The sequence below is a fragment of the Physella acuta genome, unplaced genomic scaffold, assembly GCF_028476545.2.
Source record: "Physella acuta isolate Inbredline_101_S28 unplaced genomic scaffold, ASM2847654v3 ptg000191l, whole genome shotgun sequence".
Classification (NCBI taxonomy): domain Eukaryota; kingdom Metazoa; phylum Mollusca; class Gastropoda; family Physidae; genus Physella; species Physella acuta.
In genome coordinates this window covers 684,210-703,842 of record NW_026731710.1, presented here as the reverse complement: position 1 = coordinate 703,842, position 19,633 = coordinate 684,210, and the positions used below count along the sequence as shown (strand labels likewise).

General features: G+C 36.1%; 1 pseudogene; it reads left to right on the top strand.

Moving 5' to 3' along the window:
- Positions 1–14,986: 14,986 nt before the first annotated feature.
- LOC131936851 (ribosomal RNA small subunit methyltransferase NEP1-like) lies at positions 14,987–19,307 on the top strand (annotated as a pseudogene).
- The last annotated feature ends 326 nt before the right edge of the window (positions 19,308–19,633 follow it).

Here is a 19,633-nt window from a genome sequence, read left to right as displayed (position 1 = left end):
GTCAGAAACAAAAAGCACATGCACGTTCATACTGCTAATAAAAATGTTTTGCTTGTTTTGAATGGCATGTTTATAATGTAAATGTGAACCAACATATACGTAAATTATATTTATTTTAATAAATAATTTAGTAAATAGCTACGCCATCACCAATTGTCTGTATTTGATTCCAAGTCCCAAATGTAAACAAGACAAGTCTGTAGTTTTCTCCACGACACGGATGTGACGACATCGGATGTATGTTGGAAGTATGTTAGCACCACGTCGTTGTTGGCATAGAGTCTGATAACAGTTGGAACGTTTCTGTATCATCTTGATCTGGTACTTGACTAGACAACAAACAACGATACATCTGCCCGAACTCGAGACTTTTCGGTTTAGCAACCGTAATCTTTACCGACTCGACCACGCCGAACCCTTTTTTTTTTACATCTGACTTTTTCCACGCATAACCCTTTCGTCAACGTTTGCTTAAAAATTAAAGTTAACGTTGGTGCCTTCACACCCATCATCTTACTGTAATATTTTTACCCAACTGTTTATAATTACTGTCCTGAACATTACCCATACTAGCCTACAGATAAACAAACGCGATGACGTTCAGAAACGTAGAAAGGAAACATCCAATACATCGCAAAAACAGAAAGATACATTTTCGGAACTGGTCAGTATGGATGTATTGCGAATTTCTGTTTCAGATTTGTAGTAAGTTTATATAAATCTTTTCGCATCTTCCCCAGCTCTAGACCGCACCTACCTACTAACAGAGGTGTTGCGATGCGGGGGGTGCAGACCGCACCGGGTGACACTATTTAGGGGGTGGGGGGTGTGACACCAAGACAAAAACAACTGCAAGATATATAGAATAAATGTCTTTTGCCAGTTTAATGAATGGTTCCAAAGTATTTTGTACACAATGACGATCCAAACAACAGAGGGGGGGGGGGCATGAGGAGGTGCCGCACCTGGTGATATCCAATCGCTACCGTCTACACATGTTATAGTATTATTTCTATGTGAAATAATTTTCTACGCTTTTGACAAATCAAAAACCTAACAAAAACAATTATTTTATAAGTAAGTAAATTCCCCTCGATATGTTCACCGTATATACAAAGATAGTTGGTAAAGTCCGTCCCAAGACCGTGCTAGTACAGTGACTTAAAAAGTCAGCGTCTCGATCTAGTTGATGTTTTGAAGAGCTTGGTATACGGTAGAGATTTTTTTTTCTTATTGTTAAATTGTTTTATTTAGTTAAATTTTGTTGCGTTGTTCTAGATAACATTTAAAAAACTAACAAACATGTGTTTTTCTAACTGATGGAAACATCTCTAATGGGATGTGTAATGCCCTCCTTACCTGTATGTAATTCAGTTTTTGTTGCTGTAGCTTTGTTTACTAAACATCGCTCGGGTCACATCACAAAACTACGACTTTGGTGTCACCCACACGACCCATTGTTTTATCTGAGCTACACTTTGGTCACCCACACGACCCATTGTTTTATCTGAGCTACACTTTGGTCACCCACACGACCCATTATTTTATCTGAGCTACACTTTGGTCACCCACACGACCCATTGTTTTATCTGAGCTACACTTTGGTCACCCACACGACCCATTATTTTATCTGAGCTACACTTTGGTCACCCACACGACCCATTGTTTTATCTGAGCTACACTTTGGTCACCCACACGACCCATTATTTTATCTGAGCTACACTTTGGTCACCCACACGACCCATTATTTTATCTGAGCTACACTTTGGTCACCCACACGACCCATTATTTTATCTGAGCTACACTTTGGTCACCCACACGACCCATTATTTTATCTGAGCTACACTTTGATCACCCACACGACCCATTATTTTATCTGAGCTACACTTTTTGTCACCCACACGACCCATTAGTTTATCTGAACTACACTTTTTGTCACCCACACGACCCATTATTTTATCTGAGCTACACTTTGGTCACCCACACGACCCATTATTTTATCTGAGCTACACTTTTTGTCACCCACACGACCCATTAGTTTATCTGAACTACACTTTTTGTCACCCACACGACCCATTATTTTATCTGAGCTACACTTTGGTCACCCACACGACCCATTATTTTATCTGAGCTACACTTTGGTCACCCACACGACCCATTATTTTATCTGATCTACACTTTGGTCACCCACACGACCCATTATTTTATCTGAGCTACACTTTTTGTCACCCACACGACCCATTCTTTTATCTGAGCTACACTTTGGTCACCCACACGACCCATTGTTGTATCTGAGCTACACTTTGGTCATCCACACGACCCATTATTTTATCTGAGCTACACTTTGGTCACCCACACGACCCATTATTTTATCTGAGCTACACTTTGGTCACCCACACGACCCATTATTTTATCTGAGCTACACTTTGATCACCCACACGACCCATTATTTTATCTGAGCTACACTTTGGTCACCCACACGACCCATTATTTTATCTGAGCTACACTTTGGTCACCCACACGACCCATTATTTTATCTGAGCTACACTTTGGTCACCCACACGACCCATTATTTTATCTGAGCTACACTTTGGTCACCCACACGACCCATTATTTTATCTGAGCTACACTTTGGTCACCCACACGACCCATTATTTTATCTGAGCTACACTTTGGTCACCCACACGGCCCATTATTTTATCTGAGCTACACTTTGGTCACCCACACGACCCATTATTTTATCTGAGCTACACTTTTGTCCTACATGACCACGCCGATGTCCACATTAGGAACTATAGTAAGCTTTTTTTTGAAAGTTGCAATAATTTTCTTACGTACTGCACAATATTATATTCTCCGTTACAAAACGAATTAGTTTTTCAACTATTAACAAGGAAATTGAATAATAGATCAGTACTTTAAGAATTGATATTATACTAAATTAATTACTCTGTCTAAGTAAAGACACATTTTTATCGGACATTACCCGTTATAGCTGCCAAATATGAATCATATGACTACACTATTAATGCATAATTCAAAACATATTGTTTTTAAATCAACGTAAAACAATCTGGTCCCTTTGAAAACACACCGAACGATATATTTCAGTTTAGTATTCGCCATTTTACATAGAGCTGTTATAATATAAGAATTAGGCAATATTCACCTAAAACTAATATTTATAAATCCACTGAGCCTGCATTATCCTATTCAAACTTTTGCCGTCTCTCTATACTGTACTATATAATAGACTTCTGATGTACCACTAATCTACGTACACTTGGATTTGTTAAAATACGATAAAGCTGAAGTTTCCTACAACCAACTTCTAAACCTATACGTTTAAAACATGGGTGTAAATTAAACAACTGACGAGATTTAGTTCACTCAGCTATAAATAGCTTACTTAGTTGTGAGATGTGGACTAGTGCTAAAAGACGTGTTATTGTGACAAAAAAACTCCAAAGTCACAGAGGAACACAATGATGTGGGCCAAAACAGGGGCGTAGCGAGGGGGGGGGTGCAAATCGAAAACTTGAGGGGGGTTGCAAATCGAAAATTTGAAAGTTTGTACCTGGGAAGGGTCTCCATGCCTCTGGGGGGGGGGGGGTGACACCATTAAGTGCCGCACCGGGTGACACCCGACCTCGCTACGCCACTGGGCCAAAAATACTCGGAAACAATCGACGAAACAATAAACTTTGGACAATAACACTAGTTCTGAAAACGTAACGAAAACTAAAGGGAATAATTATTTAAAAAAACACTCATAAAATATATCAGCAACAAAGATACCAGGTAATTCTGTAGCTGCGGCTATACATTTATGTGCGGTATGACTCTATAGAGCATATTTGCCACACAACTGCCCTGACTACAATTATGTTTTAACTCTCTAGAAATACAATCGGACGATTAGTATTGTATTTTCAATTGAAGTCAAATCTATTTCAAGAACATGTTTTGTCTAATTATTTCGCATTAGTTAATTTTTTTTAACAGGGGTAACAACCTTTAATTAAAGTTCACAAAGTTTCTAACAACAGAGTATCTTTAAATTTAACAAAGTTAAACTGATTTTAATAAAAATAAATGGAAAATTATAGTTAACTTAAAATACTTATAAATTGTATATTTTAAAGTTAATTTTTAAATAACTGGACATTGTTAAAAATTGGAAACCAATGACTTTACTGACTATTTATTTTGTAGACGTTTGATTAATATCTCAAATCAAATATCGTTAAATGGTGAATGTTATTTAATTTAGAATGCATTCATCTACCTATAAAAAAAAAAAAAAAAAAAAAAAATCATCTATTAGTCAGTATACATTAATTTGACATGAGTGATGTAATATTTTAGTTATTAGTTTCCTACGGTTGAGTTAGGTACTAGACTCTGGGGTTCGTGTAGGGTGGAAGATAAGCCGTTTGAGAACCAAAGGACAGAAGCGACCGATGAATCGTATTCAAACAGATACCCAAGTTTGCAGTGTTGAGGCCTGCCTGGCTAATGGGAAACACCTCGTGAGCAAGTGGTGTCCGTAAATAAAGGGGACAAAAAAGGTTATTGGCTTATAAAGTGGATTGGGATAGACATATAATTATATTATTTGATTGCTAAGTGGATGTTACCAGAGCTAGTTAAAACACTTTTGCGGAACATTTATGTTTTTATATGAATCAATATTAGTTCATGTTTAATGTTTTTTTTTTTATTTCAAATAAAAAAATCAAATGTATTTACCTAATCTTTATTAAATATCAAAATATTGAAAAAAAAATTATATTAAGGCTCTTAAAAAACTGGTAAATTGTGTAAATTGTAACTTTTGGCTCCTCCGTCTAAAAAGGTTACCAACCCCTGCCATAGGTTATAACAAATAAGTAACTGTGTGTGAGAAGTGACACATAAAACATCACCTTGAACATACATGCATTAATACATAACACTATGAATTGTACGCATTGTTGTTCAAATTAACGTCGTATCTATAATAGCACTCATGCATATCAGTACATCTCAGTGCTTCTTTCTCTTTCAGACATTTTTTTTTCACTTTTATAGAAGAAAAAGTATACTCAAGTGAGAGTCTACCACATCCTGATAAGTACACAACGACCACGCTAAACTCATCTTTATAACATTGTTCTTTTTTTTAATACAAACAAAATGTGTATGTGTGTATTTAAAAATAGCATCGCGTGACCCAGGAATAAACCACTCGTTAGACACAGGCGCGTAGCGAGGAGGGGGGGGGGGGGGGGGCAGGGGTGCGGACCGCACCCGGTGACACCATTTATGGGGTGACACCAAGACAAAAAATAGCAAAATGTATACAGAAAAATGATAATTCCACTTAATTAAGTGATTAATTAGAGTATTAAATAGTCTTTTAAGAGCAAATTTGACATATCCCGACAAGGGGGGGGGGGGGGGGTGACACCATTACGTAAACCTGCTAGTGATAGAGAAAGCATGCTACATTAAGCTATATTTATAACCGTCTGTAGATACAAATCGTTAGTATTACATCTGAGTATAGTTTAAAGCAATCGGCTTGGGGATGTGAGAGGAGGAGGGAGGGGTGTGACATTAATTCAACGTTGCAAAATATGTCTCAAGTAAACCATGTGTGGTTGAGAATCGTAACGCGTTATATGATATTCCATGTACAAAAAAATATGTGAGTACATATACACATGCGTATATAAATTATATAGTAACTATATATATATATATATATATATATATATATATATATATATATATATATATATATATATATATATATATATATATATATATATGGTGACAGGACAAATGATCTCAGGACAAATGATCTCAGACAAATATCTCAGACAAAATATTTCAGGGACAAATGATCTCAGGACAATTGATCTCAGGACAAAAGATACCAAGAGAAAAGTGGTCGGCTGCCCGATAGGGCGGCACTTCCCGGCGCCGCAGGCCAGTGGCGTAGTTAGGATTTTTGGGTCCACACTAATTAAAATACTATAATATTAGGAAGAGAGGGGTGACATCCCACCGAAAATGCAAAATTGTTTGGGGGTGGGGGGAGGTGGGGGGGGGGGGGAGAAACACCTTTATTAAATGCTCATGGGGACAGACAACCTTTTGACCACTAACCAGTGTTTCTTCCAGTGACATTGACTTATGTTTTATGCGGTCCAGTTCATATGGAGACCATCTTGGAAACGTCACATTGTTGGGTGACTACAATGTAGAATAGACAGTAAACTGGGATTTTGTTCATGGAAGCTTAACCGATACAAATCGTCTGTATTTCACTCAATGCCCCAAATGTAAACAATGCATTTCTGTAGTTTTATTAACGAGACGAATGTGACGACCTCGGTAGTGTGTTTGAAGTATCTTAGCATCATGTCTATTTCACCGTTTATTTTAACGATCCAAGATTTTTAACATACACCACGAGCACTGGAACAGGTCGATCATTAATTTTGCTGAGTTACTTCCCATTACAACAAATCATTATGGTCAAGGGATGTAACCGACAAAAAATATAAATATTGATAAGAAACGTGTGCATAGTAAAACACTTGAATAATACATTGAAAATATGTTATTTTGCTTTTTTAGTAAATATTTACAATGATTGCAAAGTGGAAAACATGTTATGTTTATTCAAAGAAATTATTTACTTTCTCTATTTTGCTTTTAAATGAACACATTTACTATAATAATTTGGTAATTTATAGAGGCATTATAATGACAGAAATTCTTATTGTTATTGAAATTGTAGATAGAATTCAGTTCTTGGTTTCTTAATACCTGTGCCAATTGTTTAAAAAAATATATTATACTACTGCAATACTGAATAATTCGTTGGTAGATGTTTAATTCATTCGGATTTATCTGTGAATTAAATCCACTGTTCATCAATGTGTTAACAAATTATTCTTCATCCTTAAGAAATGAACATATTTTAGATATAACCAGCATTATCTACGTAAATGGCATGTTATACAAAAATTAAATAGGTTTGAGCCGAGAAACAAAAAGTAGATCTTCAATGAACACGTGGGGACGAATCCCTGACTGTATCGTTTAGTCAGCTGATACATTTCCCTTACATTACATTTTTCTTTTATATTTTGTTTTCCTCTTGTAAGGTCTCAATAGTGTTGGGGATCGACAGACGACGAGATTTCATTGAATAGAGAGATATTTACACAAAGTTAGGGAACAGCGTGTTTAGTTATGTTGATATGTTGGCTGGCAATTATTTGTTATAAACAATTCAGAGACTGACATGTGTTTGCCTGTGTTAGTTTTTAAATAGCTCCTATGCAAGAATTCCGTGTCAAGTAACTTATGTTGACAGATGAACTCAGATAAAATATCCCAGACAAAGTGTATCAATGACGTTGGTGTTTTCAAAATGCAGGATTAAACGTTGTGTATTGTACATCGTTTACTCACTGTTCTCACATCTACCTTCTTACCTTGGCAATGTTTTAAGTGCAATAAAAAATGAGACAACTAATGTAACGTACACACGTTTTACATTATCGCGTACGAAATGTTGACGTTTCACACTTCCCTCAGTCGGAAAAACATAGTTTTGCAATTTAGTCCGTGTGTCTGTGTGTATGTCTGTATGTGTATGCCTCTGAAAAAAATAATTTGAGTATCGATATTGCTAGAACGATGACATTTGATATATAAGTATTATTTAAAATGTGTAGTTTCGTATTAATTTTTCAGCGATTTCCGGGAAACAGACGTGAAAATTATTCTGCATTGTTTTGTTTTTCAATAGAATATAACTTGCGTACAATTTGAGATAGATAAATGAAATTTCTCATAAAAGTAAATTATCAACTTCTGCCTCCTTTTAAATTTTGAGCAATTTCCCATGGCCAGTGGTAGTTCTTTACGCAATAGACGATATTTTCAATAAACACATATAAATTAATAAATAACTAATTTTCCCCACTATTATTCACATATTGTTTGCTGTACCCTTGGTGCGCATTTTTTTTGTGTGTGGATAATTATATTATATTTTTAAAAGTAATAATTGTTTAAAAATAGTGTCTATATCCCGAGTTGCCATCCCACGTAGTGTTAGAAAAGTATAATCGAGAACTTTTTGGGGGGTGATCACACCCGTCTGATTTATAAAGTCATTTGTTATTGAATGAGATGTGATGTGCTTTGACCATACATGTCTAGGCCCTAACGTGTATGACTTTGTATATTGCCCACAGATCGGCTGTTTTCAAGTTTGTTTAAAGTCCAAAAAAAAACTCTACTAGATTTAGAAATGATAAACCGTTAGCACCAATTAGAAAACAAGTAGGCCTACAGCGTTTAGAAAAAAAAAAAAAAAAAACTTGATTTACGCGAAAATACAAGTTTAAAACATGTTGACAATGAATTAAAAAAAAATATTGATTAAGAAATCTACACGAATTTTAGATTGAAACAATCGATGGATCTGCAAAAGCACTTACGTGGATGTACTGATGGCATTTAGTTTGAAACATACGATGTATCTGCAAAAGCACATTCATATGACTTTCAGATTGAAATAAACGATGGATCTGCAATTGCACGCACGTAGACTTTAAGGGTAAAACAAACGATGAATCTGACGTAGATGTTCTAATGATTTTTAGATTGAAACAAACGATGGATCTGCAACATCACTTAAATGTATAGGCCTATACTATGTTGCCCTATACACTCCATTTTACATAAAATATAACATTGTTTTATTAGAAACACTATTCAAACTAAGAATTGATAATACAGCCCTCTGATCACCTTCTATATACATGTGATAGAGATGTCTTAACCTTCCTATTTAATCTTTGTGATAATGCTGCCTAGGATACTCTATTTCACATACAATGTTATAAAATGGTCATAAGCTCTCCACTTAACACCAAAAGCTTAAAAAGATTCATCATGTTGTTTAAATATGGTGCGCTACACTCTGTACATCTCATTCCACGGCTAATTTGAAAATGTTGACTTAAACGTTGACTTGCGCCTTATTCCAAACAAATGTTATAAAGTTACCCTAAAATATCAGCCCTAAGCTGAATAATGTTGTATAAGAGTTACAGCACCACAAAATGTAGTAATGCTGTTCTAAGCTTTTAAACCAACAAACAATATAATAACTTGAAATTTAAAATAGAGATGCATGACATAAATGACAAGTTTTTGTTACTTCCCTTTTAGCTATCAATGTTTCCAAGGGATACAATCTGAACTTATTCATAAAAATTGTTATTAAAATTAAGATCATTTACATATATGTAGGTACACATTTATAAACATGTTAAGCTGAACAAATATTCATTTTTTTAGTATACATTATATGGTGCTTTTGTTTTAAAAACACTTTTTTTTTTGTTAAAAATATAGTAAAATATAAACCCTTTAAATATTTTATACATTATTTCCTACAATTCTAATCTTTAAAAGTTTGGAAATGATGCAAGGTTATAGTTTATGCAAACACATTTTTCTTTTTGTTTCCCTGGGGAACCACTAAATAAGGATTGAGCCAATTACAGATTCGTCCGATTCATCAGATGAAGACTCCGCCAGAATCAACACAGATGGCGAACAAGCCCCCAGAGAAGCCATCGAGACAGCCACGTCATCTGGAGGGTCGTGGACTACAATACTTTCCAAAAAGAACTGTCGGAGAAAAAAAAAGAACAAACGAACAGAAACCACAGAGCATATAAAAATAACCCAACCTATTCAAAGCCCTACAGTCCCACCCCCAGCACCTATTCAAAGCCCTATAGTCCCACCCCCAGCAGGGCCACCCTATAAAGGGAAGACCCCAAGCAAAAGAAAAAAAAAACGCACTCCCTCGATTGATCCCCAAGCAGACTAGGGCGAACCAGGCTTAAAAGGAAAAAAAAAAGAAACAACTTAAGTAATAGCCTAACAATAATAACACTCAAGATATTATTCTACAGCCTTATAAATGATAATATTGTTAGATGTAACCAACATTATGTAAGTAGCTGACATGGTATACAAAAATAAAATAACTTTCAACCGAAAAAAAAAAAGATCTACCTTGAACACGCGGGGACGAATCTCTGACTGTATCGTTTCCTCAGCTGATACATTCTCCCTAAATTATTTTTTTCTTTAATATTTTATTTCATCTTTTAAGGTCTCAATAGTGTTGGAGGGCGAGAGACGACGAGATTTCACTAAATAAAACTCAGCACACGTGTTTACAATATTACATGTATTGTGAAAGATTTAACAATTGTTGTGTACTGTTAAATGTGATAAACTTTATATGTTTTTCTTATAACCATATAGTGTGCCACCAAGATAGTAGTTGAAGCATCGTTCAAATTATTTCATTCCGCTGTAATTGAGTATTAATTATACAATAAATATGTATTAATATATTTTAATGTTTCGTTAATTTTGAATAGGATGTTTTTTCAACATATTTTGTTATTGTTGTTCTAAAGTTCTATTTATTTCTAAGCACAAGTTTCCCTAACTTTAATCAGGTACTCATAAGAGCTGGGTGGACTCAGCGACAATCTACGGACTTGAATCCCAATTCGAACTTGAGACTTTCAGGTTAGAAGTCATAAACTCTACCATTCGACCTCAACATCCCATGCCAATTACCTAATTAAGTAGTCTTTATACTGTATTACAATTATAACTATCTATATAGTTTTACATGAGACAAAGTCAAGGGGATATGTGTTGAACCCAAGTGTTTGGTTCAGAGTTTATCTTCATCAACCAATCAGTAACTAGAATACATATAAGTCGATCAATCAGAGAAGCTGTACCAGTTCTACCTCTTTTGCTACAATACACTAGCTGGCTTTTTTTTGCCACAATATTAAGCTTTACTACTTGACATGGAAAACAAACGTTTAAATTCAAACAATATTTTAATATTGAGCCAGGCTCTTGGTTACTAGATCAAGTCATAGTCTTTGTATTGTATACATTATGTTATCTGTAATTGGACATATACATCGCAGTGGTAGCCCCAAGTATATGTTTCCTTAAACAAACTTTTATTTGAGCATTTATGTTAGATCCCATCACATCATAGGGCAACACATTTAATTTTGATAAATCAAGTGCTGTATGGTAGCCTACATTCAGAGTGAATAAACACAATTACACTCTAAGACAATAGACGATTTATAGCCGGATAAACCTTAAGCTTTTTTCTTTTACTGAATAGAAAAAAGTCAAATGTTTACAGACAAGCAATTTGTATGATTACCAAGTGTTAAAGCACACACTGTGTTTATTAAATAGTTTTTTTATGTGTTATAAAATTACACCCATCATCTTCTCCTTGTTAAATGATTTCAGTCCCACACAAAAGACAAATGTAAAACTGTTAAATATGTTAAATAATAATATGCTTAAATGATCATAATACAAGTAATCAACGGTTGTTTATCATTATTGCAACAAATACTTCACTTTTTTTTTACCTCCGAGTATACACATTAAAGTTTAGATTTCTGTATCGCTTCTCAGCTGTAACGACACTTTCCAGCGATATTGACCAGTGTTTCTTCCAGACATTTTTCTCCGGGGGGGGGGCACTTGAAATTTTCGGGGGGGGGGCGGTAGACATTCTTCGGGGGGGGGTGGGCGGACACTGTTAAAAGTATACATTTTCTATATAAATTATATAAATTTCATTTCAGGGGGGCGGTAAAAATTTTTCGGAGGGGGGGGGGGGGGGCAAAGCCACTCTGATATTGACTTATGTTTTATGCGGTCCAGTCCATATGGAGACCATCTTGGAAACGTCACATTGTTGGGTGACTACAATGTTGAATAGACAATAAACTGTGATTCTGTTCATTGTAGCTTAACAACCCTAATCGTCTGTATTTGACTCAATGCCCCAAATGTAAACAAAGCATTTCTGTAGTTTTATTAACGACACGGATGTGACGATATCGGAAGTGTGTTTGAAGTATCTTAGTACAACGTCTGTTTGTTATTATTTTTTTTTTGTCTACTTTAACATACACCACGAGCACTCTAACAGGTCTACCATAATTTTGCGGAGTTACGTCCCATTATATCACATCCATTTTTTTCAAGGGAAGCAACCTACACAAATAAATAATCATTAAATGTTTATGATTTGTAAAACACTTGAATTAAAAATGTCAATGCTATTAATTTATTTCCCAAAAGATAATATTTGTTTTTGAGAATTGGAATTGATTTTATGTCTGTTAAAACATGTTATTTATTTGTTCCATTTATCTTTTAAAAAAACACAATAGCAATAATAAGTGCTCAACTTATAGACGCTTGATTATTGAGATCAAACGCTGCTACAATAACGATGCTATTGCTGATACTTTTGATAATTCTTTTTTTATTTAAATTATTAATTGTTTTTGTACTGAATATTTCATTTGTAGATTTTGATTTATTCCCATTATTCTGTGATGAAAGTCCACTGTTCATCAATGTGTTAACAAATTATTCTTCAGCCTTAACAATGAAATTACTTTTAGATGTAATAACATTATGTACGTAACTGATATGTTATACAAAAAAAAAGGTTTCAGCCGAGAAACAAAACACAGATCTCAATTGAACACGTTGAGACGAATGTCTGACTGTATCGTTTCATCAGCTGATACAATCTCCCTTAAGTTATATTTTTATTTGATATTTTATTTCATCTTGTAAGGTCTCAATAGTGTTGGAGGGCGAGAGACGATGAGATTTCATTAAATAAAACTCAGCACACATGTTTAAAATAGTACAATGTCGTATTGTGAAAGTTTGACAATATTTGTGTACTGTTAAATGTAATATGATAAACTGTATATGCTCCTCTTATAACCATATATTGCATAGCCGTGATAGTAGGTGAAGCATCGTTCAGATTATTCTGTCCGTTCGAATTTAGTATTAATTAAACAATAAATATGTATACATATATTGTAATGGCTAGTTAATTGTGAATATGATGTGGTTTCAACATATTTTATTGTTGTTCTATAGTTCTATTTATTTCTACGCGCAACATTCCCTAACTTGAACATGGTACTCAAAAAAGCTGGGTGGACTCAGGGACAATCTACGGTCTTGAATCCCGATTCAAACGTAAGACCTTCTTGTTAGAAGTTATAAACTCTACCATTTGACCTTACCATACCATGTCAATAACCTTTAAACCTTGAACAGAGACATGTAATACACATGTATTAAAAACATAAATTAAGCAGAAATTTTGAATTATATGTTGTATAAGAAAATTTAATCAACGTATTATTTAATTGAATAGCTATTTTCAGACAGTCTTTACTACAATTTTAAAATAAGTGCAGAAACATTGTTTTAGAATGTTAGTAAGAAAGCCGAACCTACCTGTGTGTAAGGGGGTGTGTCTGTCCATGTCTGTTGTGTCGAACATCTGGGCTCTACAGAAGTAACACCCATTTCTTATGGGGGTGTGTCTGTTGTGTCGAACATAAAAAATATGTGTGAACACATATACACATGTGTATATATATATATATATATATATATATATATATATATATATATATATATATATATATATATATATATATATATATATATATATATATATATATATATGTATATATATATATATGTATATATATATATATATATATATATATATATATATATATATATATATATATATATATATATATATATATATACTACTTCCAAGTTTCAGTAACGTTTACATAAATTAGAGCAAATTAGGTTAGGAATAAACAAGGCATTTAACAAAGGAAGTCAAAATAAGGCTCTAGTGTCTAACAGACTTTTGGGTGATTGCGCATTGGGTGACATTTTTTTTTAAATTGTATCTTTTGGCTCTTTCGTCTCAAAAGGTTGCCGACCCATGTATTAAGGGATCATTTCTAAAGTTGGTATTGCCGGGATGTTGAGCAAATGCCTGATCAAGCCTCAACTCTATTGTCTCACTGTTGAGCACGGGAACAGGGCATTTCCCCCCTGTCAATTACCCCCCGGATATTTCCCCCCCGACATTACCCCCCAGAGTAATTACCCCCCTGTCAATTACCCCCCTGTCAATTACCCCCCGCCCAGTAGGACATTATCCCCCCCCCCGGACAGGGTTAGAGTTAGGGTTAGGGTTAGGGTTAGGGCTAGGTTTAGGGCTAGGGCTAGGGCTAGGGCTAGGGCTAGGGTTAGGGTTAGGGCTAGGGCTAGGGTAGGTTTATGGTTAGGGTTAGGTTTAGGGTTAGGGCTAGGGCTAGGGCTAGGGCTAGGGCTAGGGCTAGGGTTAGGGCTAGGGCTAGGGCTAGGGCTAGGGCTAGGGCTAGGGCTAGGGCTAGGGCTAGGGCTAGGGCTAGGGCTAGGGCTAGGGCTAGGGCTAGGGCTAGGGCTAGGGCTAGGGCTAGGGCTAGGGCTAGGGCTAGGGCTAGGGCTAGGGCTAGGGCTAGGGCTAGGGCTAGGTCTAGGGTTAGGATTAGGATTAGGATTAGGATTAGGGTTAGGGTTAGGGTTAAGATTAGGGTTAGGGTTAGGGCTAGGGTTAGGGTTAGAGCTAGTGTTAGGGTTAGGGTTGTGTCTAGCTTTGTTTTGCGTTTTGTGTGAAGTTTTAGGCTAAGGTGGATGCTTATATTTTGGTCTTTTTCTTAAATTTGGATTAAAGTAGTATATAGGTATAAAATTCTAGTTAGAGTTAGGATTTTAACTTGAGAGGGGGGGGGGGAATTCCCCGGGGGGGTAATTGACAGGGGGGTAATTGACAGGGGGGTAATTGACAGGGGGGTAATTGCTCCGGGGGGTAAATACGGGGGGGGAAATGTCCGGGGGGAAATATCCAGGGGGGTAATGTCCTGTAGCCGTTGAGCACAAGGATTCGCGGTCTGTCCGCCCGCCACCTACAGAATTGAACTTTATTTACTTCTATATCTTCATGGCATATGCAACAATTACCAGCACCAACAAAGAGAATGCGCCCTTTGATGTTCCCTCTAATGCAAGAGCCTGGGAGAGGAGCCACAATGACTACGTTTCGGGTGGCTTAATGAAATCTTGAGCCCCACCTTTTCAGATGCCACAAACTCAACAATTCTCTCAATTGAACTACCTGAAGATGAAAGCCCAGATCTTTTCTCCACCCAACCAACCCCAGCACAGTCATGCAGGTGGTAATTCAAACTAATGGTCATGTCAATCTGCGTGGACACATCATCCAAAAACTCATCAGCCTACACCAAATATTGCTAATGAACTACATCAGCTCACACCAAATATTGCTAATGAACTACGGACGAGGAGACACATGGTTCTTCTCGTCAGAAAGCTTTAACGTGGCAGAACTGAATAACACAACTAAATAATACGGACCTTACTCACTACACTTTACAATCTACCAAAAGGACAAAATCAACGGTACACTCAGATGGGTCCCTACCGCACTCAAAAAACGACACCCTGCTCAAATGACTAAGAATAATTAGCAAAACAGAACCATGAGTCAACATAATTCCACACACCGACACTTGAAGTTTTACCATCTTTACAGACAAACCGTCACCTATCCCTCGCTACAAAATTCAATTACAAAAGCAAATCTATTAACATTCTCATAACCATCCCAGGAAGAAAACAAGCATGCCAAACATTTCTGGTTGTTGTTGTTTTGTTGTTTACTTTAACATACACCCCGAGTACTGGAAAATGTCAAACATTATTTTTTCCGAGTTACTTCCCATTGTAACAAATCAAATCTTTCAAGGGATGCAACCTATAAAAATAAATAATAGTTACATGTTTATGCTTAGTGAAACAGTTAAAATTTAAATGTAAATGCAATTATTTTATTTCTTAAGAGATAATAACTATTATTGAGAATTAAAATTGACTTATTGTCCGTTAAAAAAGGTCATATATTTGTTTAAATTTTGCTTTAAAATCAACACATTAGCTATAATAAGTGCGCAACTTAAAGATGCTTGATTATTCAAATGTATCATCGCTATTACTTCCTGTCTGTGTTTGGAAATACTTTTGATAATCTATATATATAAAGCAAAGTGGTCAGGTGCCCGATAGGGCACTTCCCGGCGCCGCAGGCGCGTCAAATTTGGCACGATGGTGCCTTGGGGCGATAGAACACGAGGGCCGGTGACGGTTGGCCGAAAAGTCTACGACGAGGGGGTCAAAACTGACCTCGACTGACCGGCGCCTTATATGGGCTATATTACGAAAAAAAATTTCCTCCGACGACCCCCCTTGAAATTTTGTGAGGTGGTAGGAGAACGCCTCAGGGTGTCACAAAAAACTCGCCATGTCCGGGAAAATTCGTTAAATGGGTCAAAACTGACCAGTCGTATTTCCCTATATAATCTTTGTATTTTATGGGAAAAACAGAGGGTCATTTCAAAACAGATTTGAGGGCACTTACCGTCTTTACATCTGGCTAATTTTTTGCATGCTCTTAGGTAAATGGCTTGACCTTTAGGGGAAACTGTCGGTTTCACTCAAAGCCCTCGACGAGGGCTAAAAAGTGACCGCGAGTGAAATTCTCTTTATATGAGCTCTATTACGAAAACAAATTTCCTCCGACGACCCCCCTTGAAATTTTGTGAGGTGGTAGGAGAACGCCTCGGGGTGTCACAAAAAACTCGCCATGTCCGGGAAAATTCGTTAAATGGGTCAAAACTGACCAGTCGTATTTCCCCATATAATCTTTGTATTTTATGGGAAAAACAGAGGGTCATTTCAAAACGGATTTGAGGGCACTTACCGTCTTTACATCTGGCTAATTTTTTGCATGCTCTTAGGTAAATGGCTTGACCTTTAGGGGAAACTGTCGGTTTCACTCAAAGCCCTCGACGAGGGCTAAAAAGTGACCGCGAGAGAAATTCTCTTTATATGAGCTCTATTACGAAAAAAAATTTCCTCCGACGACCCCCCTTGAAATTTTGTGAGGTGGTAGGAGAACGCCTCAGGGTGTCACAAAAAACTCGCCATGTCCGGGAAAATTCGTTAAATGGGTCAAAACTGACCAGTCGTATTTCCCTATATAATCTTTGTATTTTATGGGAAAAACAGAGGGTCATTTCAAAACGGATTTGAGGGCACTTACCGTCTTTACATCTGGCTAATTTTTTGCATGCTCTTAGGTAAATGGCTTGACCTTTAGGGGAAACTGTCGGTTTCACTCAAAGCCCTCGACGAGGGCTAAAAAGTGACCGCGAGTGAAATTCTCTTTATATGAGCTCTATTACGAAAAAAAAATTCCTCCGACGACCCCCCTTGAAATTTTGTGAGGTGGTAGGAGAACGCCTCGGGGTGTCACAAAAAACTCGCCATGTCCGGGAAAATTCGTTAAATGGGTCAAAACTGACCAGTCGTATTTCCCTATATAATCTTTGTATTTTATGGGAAAAACAGAGGGTCATTTCAAAACGGATTTGAGGGCACTTACCGTCTTTACATCTGGCTAATTTTTTGCATGCCCTTAGGTAAATGGCTTGACCTTTAGGGGGAACTGTCGGTTTCACTCAAAGCCCTCGACGAGGGCTAAAAAGTGACCGCGAGTGAAATTCTCTTTATATGAGCTCTATTACGAAAACAAATTTCCTCCGACGACCCCCCTTGAAATTTTGTGAGGTGGTAGGAGAACGCCTTGGGGTGTCCCAAAAAACTCGCCATGTCCGGGAAAATTCGTTAAATGGGTCAAAACTGACCAGTCGTATTTCCCTATATAATCTTTGTATTTTATGGGAAAAACAGAGGGTCATTTCAAAACGGATTTGAGGGCACTTACCGTCTTTACATCTGGCTAATTTTTTGCATGCTCTTAGGTAAATGGCTTGACCTTTAGGGGAAACTGTCGGTTTCACTCAAAGCCCTCGACGAGGGCTAAAAAGTGACCGCGAGTGAAATTATCATTATACGAGATTAGGTCATTTGGTCTATGAACAGGGGAAGTAACTTTTTAATGTAATAATTTTTTAATATTTTGTATTCTCTTTTCAAGAAAAAAACAAAAATCATAGAGTATAGCATTGTTTTAAATAAATATTTTGTTATTAATTAAGTTTTGCATTGTACTGATATTGTAAAAAATTATTGTAAAAGTAATTTATTATAATATTTGATTGATACTATTCAGAAACCCCCTGCAGTTCTTATAACCGTACGAGTAATAAGTTTGCGAATATTCCATCAATATTACTTTAGCATAACATTACTCCACTGTATAAATTTAGGCCCTATGCATTTAAGATAGCAGCCAATCACCTATTAACTAATTATTCAATTCCTCATTTTTTTTGAAAACCTAAGCGAAGCTAGGCAGTATGCCTAGTTATTTATAAAAGTGAAAGTCGGAAAGAACTAAAAACGGAACTAAAAATGGAAGAGCATGGTGAAGATGAGACGTTCGTTCAAAAGCCAAAAATTATTAAAAGTGTATTGTAAGATTCTCAGGAAAAACGGTTAATTGTAATACTTGATCAAGCATCTTTGGAAACAGTTAAGGTAGGACATAAGTATGAACTTTTATGTTGTGATAAACACAAAAATGTTGGGAAGCGCATAAAAAAAATGTTTCAGCATGTCGGCCTAATATCACACACCAATGTGTCCTTATGAATTCATCTCTCAACAGGGTTAATCTTTTATAGGTTTATGTTAAAACAGAGAAGAATGTACTTATAGAAATCAACCCTCAAACTCCCATACCTCGCACATTTGACAGATTTTGTGGGCTTATGGTTCAGCTGTTGAACAAGCTAAGTATCAGGGCAAGTGATGGCCCGCAGAAACGTTTAAAGGTGACCAAAAACCCAGTTAGTGACCACCTCCCCACAGGCTGTCCAAAATATGCCATGTCATACAGTGCTGAAGAGATTGTAGATGTGAGAGATTATGTACCCAAGGATGGGCCTGCTGTTTTTGTTATAGGAGCCATGGCTCATGGCAGTGTGAAACCTGACTATACAGAGAAAACATTTTCTATCAGTAATTATCCCCTTTCTGCTGCAATCACGTGTTCAAAAGTTTGTAATGCATTTGAAAAAGTTTGGGGTGTCAAAAAAAAAAAAAAAAAAAAAAAAAAAAAATTATTTTTAAATATAAATTATAAACGATCGCTGTCATGGAAATTCCATGTGTAGACGTTTCATTTATTCGGATTAATCTGCGATAAAAAGTCCACTGTTCGTCAATGTGTTAACAAATTGTTCTTCACCTATAATAAATGAAAATACTTTTAGATATAAACAACAGCATATACGTAACTGATACGTTATACAAAAATGAAATAACTTTCAGCCGAGAAACTAAAAGGTTGATCTTTCTTGAACACGTCGGGACAAATCTCTGACTGTATCGTTTCTTCAGCTGATACGTTTTTCCTTAAATTATATTTTTATTTTTTTTATTTTATTTCATCGTGTAATGTCTCAATAGTGTTGGAGGGCGAGAGACGATGAGATTTCATTAAATAAATGAAACAGCTCACATGTTTACAATATTACATGTGAAAGATTTAACAATGTTTGTGTACTGTTAAAAGTGTTTTTTTTTTACTTTATATGATCTTCTT